The following is a 6958-nucleotide window of genomic DNA, read 5'->3' on the forward strand; positions in this document are numbered from 1 at the left end:
CCAGGAGAATTTGCATCCCAGGACTGGATATTGTCCAGAGAAGATCTTCAGGCTCCTATAACTTCTTACAGACTCACCATAGTAACTTCCATCTCTGCCTCATCCATACAACTGACTGCTTTCCTTCTGCCCCATACTTTGGGGATGCATTCATAGACACTTCCAGTAAATACACAGGGCAACTAACTCTTAAGATTGCAAAGAAAGGATTGGTGAACTAAAAGATGATAAGACTCTATTTCCATATGCAGTACACATACTTTAAGTAACAGAGGTTTCTTGAGTTTCTTTTATTTCTTTTCTCATGGGCATATAACTGATGCATTATAAAAACTTTGTCCTACAGCTACTGGTGCCAGAACAAAGAGGTCATGGTTTCAAAAAGCCATTTATTACCAAGTGCCTCTTCTGTATAGTTAAACACACATAAAACCTGTGATTCTAAGAGGTAGCAATAAAAAAAAAACCAGGAGTGAGATAAGGGAGGTAAGTTCAGTGAGATAAGATTTGCTCTATATAAAAAACTCTACAACTTTCTCCTATCAGTATAGCAAAATGATTTTGACCGTTGTCTATATTTCACCTAATTCTTCCAAATGCTGTTTTGCTTCATAGTTACTATTTACACACACTAGCATTTGACATGCTAAGTTATAAATAAATCATATTTAGCGCTGTTGTCGGAATGTTAAGTTCCATAAACAAGAAAGTGTGTGCAAGAGCATCAACTTCTCAAGGAAAAAGTTATAATGTAAGACTGAGTTCCTAAGGTAAAAGATACCATTTGTGATTTACCCACATGCTCAGAGATGACTAACGATCCCCACCCTGCTTCAAGGTCTAACAATAAAAGAGTGCTTCCTAGGTGGTACTTCCAAGACAAATTACAACTTCAAAGGAAAGAGTAGCTCCATTCACAGAATGGGTCACCAGCAAGGTGTCAGATGGAAGGAAACATAGCAAGCAAAAAGCATGGAAAAATGGAAAGTAAGTTTACTGAGATCTCCTTCATGACATACAAAGGAGAACCTCCACCTGTTCTCATTATCTCTGGAGAATGTTATAGCCTTGTTTTTCTAACACGGGATACAGAAGCTTCAGTTAAAACAAAAAAAAAAAAAACCATTTTAAAACGAAACAAAAGCTTTAGGTAAAAAAAAAAAAAAAAAAAGCCATGCAAAGAATACAGAAATTTTTTTAGTTTAAAATTTTTTTCAGAGGGTGTTATGCACAGTGCAAAGTCAACTGGAACATATAATAAAATCTCTTACAAAGCTTCACTTATATATTGCCACATACAATACAAATAAGGAATAGACTGTATTTAATCTCCACTACTTTTTTTAATTTCCTCATTCACCACTGAATTCATTCAGTCCTGATCTTCCAGTCACATAGCCTGAAGGTAATTAGTTGTGTACTGGCACCCTCTCTTCAACTCATCCAAAAAAAAGTGAATTGTTTAGCCAGTTTGGAGACAACGGTTACATAGCAGCCCCACTTGCACAAATCTGCATCCAGTATGTTACCTGTTCTTCAGAAATTGTTGTCTTCATCCCGTTGGTTTGCTTGCAAAACACACTAAAAGTGCTTCCCACTCTTGTGTACAGCCAAATAGTGTAGCTGGGGCTTTTCAAAGAGGTGGTCACCCTTACTTAATTACCTGTGCAGTTATACAAGCTGAGCTAATAAGGCTAATTGAGTTTCCCATGTCACACTGTAAACTCATCTGTAGAAGGGATCAGTCTGCTGATCTAAATAGCTGGTTCATTTTGCCTGTCTTCTAACAACTGGTAGACAAAGAAAATATAGCAGTCACAGATTTTTAAAAGTCCTCATTTATTGCCAGCTGCCATACAGTACTGTTTTCAATGCTTTCCTACCAAACTTACTTACACACATGGGCACAGGGCATTCGCTATGGAGCGTGGTAATAGTGGTGTATTTTAGGTTTGTAACACCAGCCGTTTGTCTGGCAGCACAGTGCATACTGTTTTCTCATCCTAAATCTAGAAGGCTGAGAAGTCAAGTCTATCAGTTCAAAATTAAATGTAGATCTACAGGACTCCCTCAGTTTTTACACAGCCACATATGCAGCACTGGAATATCCAGCTTGCTTGTTCCATTGTATTTCCTCCCATAGAGGAGCTCTAAAGGGACATTTCTTTGGCTGCTGAATGCCCTGTATTTTCTCTCTTCACTAATCATGCATACTGTGCAATGTAGAGTTTGAACTGCTAAGCGTAGTGTGATTCACTTTCTTATGTGAAAAAAAGGCAGGACTGTTGCACTTCACATCAAAATCAGCGAGTTTGTAACTGCTGGGACTTTTAATGATTGATGAGAGCTTCGGCATAGTTTCTGTTTGGAAAAGAGGGCTTTGAACTGGTGGATGAAATATGAAGAGGAGAGACTTACATAATGGGCCCATCTCCCCTAATCTCCTCACCGAAGAATACACAAGGAAGAAAAACAAGGAGTCCCTTGTAACCCTTGCAGTGACGAGCACCTCGTTTAATGTATTCAGTTACTTATTAGTAGGCCAATATAAATCTAGCACAACAGTGTGCAAAGTCAGCAGGGATCTGAATCCTGATGTTATTTTTCCCACCGCTGAATAAACGATCCCAACCACCAGCTTCAGAAGCTCATCCTCATTAGTATGTATGAAATGAGTGGAATAAGCACTGGGAGATTTATATTGTTCTGTATTCAATTTAATTAATAAGAGACAGTGCCGATTTCTGGAGGAAAGACGCAGTGTCCATAGATTCCTGTGCACCTTTCACTGTTATTAGTGATATAAATCTATCACAGCATGGAGAACTTAGAAAGTGACCTCATCATTTTCTAATCCTACAGACATTCATTAACTAGACATTTTAGCAACCTGCATATTATAATCTGCCACCATCATTAAAGTCACTGTAGAGTTTTTGTTATAATCCCCCTACTTACAAGGTTTTATAACTGCTGGAAAATTTAAGGATAACCCAGGAGTATTTTTTTTGCAGTAGTCTTGTCTATTTTTCAATTCTGGACAGGCCAAACCAAAAATGAACAATATAAACACCATTAGAAAAAATTAAAAAAATATCTCTATTGGTGTCAGACACTGCTTTGAGAGCAAATAGGACATGTAAAGTCACTGTGAAACCAGTTCCCAAGAGGCGGGAATAGGATATTAATTTCATTAGCATGAAGTAGACTGTGGGAAAAGGTGGCTTGTATATGTCTTCTCTGACACACACAAAGACCGTGACAAAATCTGGATTTGGACTTGAAAATCAGTGTCTCACCACACTGAGCTCAGCTACAGTTTTGCCATTGACTCCAGTGAGACCAAGAATTGAACGAGACTTTCCAGTTTAATGCCTGTTTTATTTTATTTATTTTATTTTACAGTTACGGTCTTCTGAATTTTCTGTTTTCACAGAGTTAGGAGGCATGGTTGCAAACTGGTTAATGTTACGGATTTTGCATCTCAGGTGATGTTCTGGTCCCATGAAAGTCAGTGACAAAACTCCCAACGACTTCTGTAAGGCCACTTCTTTACCCCAAGCACTTTAGCCCAGATCAAACATAGCTCATTTGTAAGTCTACTTTGTTCTTTATGCAACTGAACACCCAAATTAAAGATTTCAATAGAATACAGGCCCAAGCAAAAACTTAATACTCTTAAAGCAAGTTTTATTTTTGTCTTTGACATAGGATGTAAGTAGATATTAAAATGCACATATGTTTTCTGCTGATTTTCTGTGAACACTAATGCATATTCCACACAGGGCTGAATGTACAATCCAAGCAACATCCACAGGAAGTCCCTGCCAAAAGTGAGGAATAATGTTGTCTCCAGGACAGCCCAAATAAAGAGTTAGTCACCAAGAATATTGCTATAAATTATACCCTTGGCAATAATACATGAATTTATTTTTCAACTAGTGAGAGTTTCATCACTGATGGCACATAAATGAGGATGCCTGTGGATTATTTCATGCAAGTTGATGTTTTCCTCCACATTTCTTCTTCGTTATATACAGTCTTGCCACTTCTGCAACTATGAGGTATCCTTCTTTGTCTACTAAATTTCCACACGTGCAATGGTAAGGACACGCTAAGACACGCTTGGTATGATGGTTTAAGGAAAGGACAATGGTTTGACTCAGAAATCAAATATGTGTCTCCAAGCAATGGAAACCTTCCTTTCACGGTGAGTCAAACAGGCTTATCCTAGCAGTCAGTTTCTGCGTGGTCTCTTGCCCCTTCTGTTGGATCAGTGACAAATCTTCCAAGTGAGCTTTCACTCACTTCCTCTCAATTTTGCTGCACTAGTATCAGGCACAGCAAAGTGACTGAAACTCACTTAGGCAGGGCTGGAATGTCTAGGCTGTGATTTACCTGGGACAGTCACACCCGGGAGCACTGGCTAGCTAATGATTGCCAGGAATGAGCAAACAGGGGAGTCTCCACTCCCCTTCCCTCATTCCCTGTTAATAGTGCATTCATTAGCAAATGCTTTTCAGCTCTAATAATCACCAGGAAACCCCAGACTACAACCAGCCTGGAGGGAGGGAGGGAGGGGCTGTACGTGGCAGTAATGCTGTAATCATCATCCTCAGACAGGCCAGAAGCTATCACCTCGGCACACAGTAAGAAACATCTAACTCCCCAGCTACCTGTACTACCTTCAGTGCAACTTCTTGGGGTGTAAAACCCTTTTAAATACAAGTACCATTGGCAGAGTACAGATAGTTATCTGGAAAAATCTAGACTACTGAATTTGCATCTCCAGCATTCTTCTTACTACTTTTACTGGCCTAATGTAATACAGGGAAAAGCCAAAGAGAGCCCTTTCTACGCCAGTTAACTGAACTAGTGCTAGAAACACCATCCTGTCAGTTTTCTCTTAGGAAAAGGATTACGGATGAGCAGACAAAGGAAAATATCCATTTCAGCTCTTTTTCCTGAATAACATCTTTGCTAGATAAAGCATACTCAGAAATCACTGAAAAGACCCCATCAAGTCCCCACTGCCAAAATCCCCACCGTATCCTGTAAAAGCCACACTGTGCTACAAACTAACGGCTCATCCCACGTCCTCCCTTGGAGACGAATAATTTTCTGCTCTTCCCCGTGAGACACCAGGGATATTAACTCGCCCTTGGTGAGGGCAGGTGCACAGGGAGCAAGGGAGACATGTGTTTCCACTCACCTCCTGTTTTCGCCTTGCCCGCTGGTGCGAGCCAAGAGGAGCCAAACTCCAGCCAGCCCACCCAGGGATGATGGCCACTGGTCACCCTGGTGCCTTTCTAGACTGATCCACCATCCGACCCGTGTCCCAGAGCACTGTTACTTCCTGGCTATCCTGTGTCACTTTCTCCACACAGAATTAGGTCCAAATAGCTCATCAGGCTGTGTGGGGAGGTGACTGACACTGATGAAAACTGCTTTGCCAAAAGCAGGACGTGCTCTTTTCTTCCCAAATACTTTGTCATGTCTTTCAACACATTTTCAGTCACTCTTCTGTATCTTAGCGAGCCATAATGTGTTTGACATTAATTTCTCCTTTAGTATGTAAAAATATTCATATTGTTTAGAAGCAAGTGTAAACCTAGAGCAACTCATCCTCTCATTTCTTGTTGTTTTAATTCAGTAATCTCACAGGATTGAAGGATAAAACCTGACTAAAAGATCATTTTCCATCAACTGCTCATTTGTTAATGAGCATTTTTTCTGTGTTGCTTTACTATATCTCACTAATCTTTTTTTCCACATAGAAACTATTATTTGCTTTCCTTTCTCTTTGGTCCTCTTTCTTCCTTTCTCCTTCCCCCCATCACTTTTGACTTTTGTCTGGTTTCCCTCCCTCTCCCCCACTGCACACTCTGCTTCACAAATTTTCTCAGCTGGAGCCTTCTCCTCATCTCTTCCATTTTGTCCTGGCTGCTCTTTCCCCCTCTGTTCTTCTCCTTCCTCTTTTTTTTTTTTTTTTCTGTCAATGGCAGACTCTTTTTTCTTCCCACTGCCATCAATTGGAGGGTTAAAAAAAAAAAAAGTCAGCTGGATGAGATTTAATGTTATGAATTAAAGCGTGTGTGTGTTGGGGAGGAGGATGGAATAAAGCCTCCTTCTTTCAGATACTGAAACCATTAAAGATTTCTCTTTGGTAATATTGCATTGCCTGGCAATTCCACTTACTGAGTATTCCTAAGGGCTCAGTTCAGCTGAAGGGACACTGAAAGCAATGATTTTGACTTATTAAACTAACCACTTCTTATTATTTAAAATTGGATTTCCTCTCAGTTTGATGCTGTAATTGTATTTAAAAAATTTTTTTATAATATTGACTTCTTTCAGTGCTGTCTTTTCAATTATGATAATTTCACACTTAGTTTCCCCATCTAGATCTGAAACGTTCATTGCTTTTTTGGGAGCCACTGCAATGGTTCACTTTGGACCATATTTATCCACTGCAAGAACACAGGCAAAGCCAAAATAAATGTCTTTTCTTGCTGTTTTCTTTAAGCTCTTGATCAAGCCCCTGATTTTACAGAGTCGTGATGAGAACAGAGGATTTACCCCAAGAAAACTCTATGAATTTGACTTAACTTTCCAATCAAAATATATTTTGCATGTTTTCAGAGAGTCCCTCTACACCTCTTTGCTTGCTGTCCAAACAACTCAGGAGTTAGTGTCAAACCTTAATCATATAAAGAGAAACAGCAGCTGAGAGACATATTTTATTCTGTTCAGTTCCTCACTGTACTCAAAAAGGATGCAACATCTAAGCACAATGCTGGAAAAGCTGGGGGAGGATGGAATTTCTGAAATAGTGAACTAAAAATGCAGAGCACAATATTTAAAACAGTTACTGAGGCACATGCTGTCTTCTCCCATAATAAAACTGATGGGAACGAAACGCTGAAAACTCTCTTCAGATGCTCTCTCTACAGTTTCT

This window comes from Aptenodytes forsteri, unplaced genomic scaffold, assembly GCF_000699145.1.
Source record: "Aptenodytes forsteri isolate BGI_AS27 unplaced genomic scaffold, ASM69914v1 Scaffold167, whole genome shotgun sequence".
Lineage (NCBI taxonomy): Eukaryota > Metazoa > Chordata > Aves > Sphenisciformes > Spheniscidae > Aptenodytes > Aptenodytes forsteri.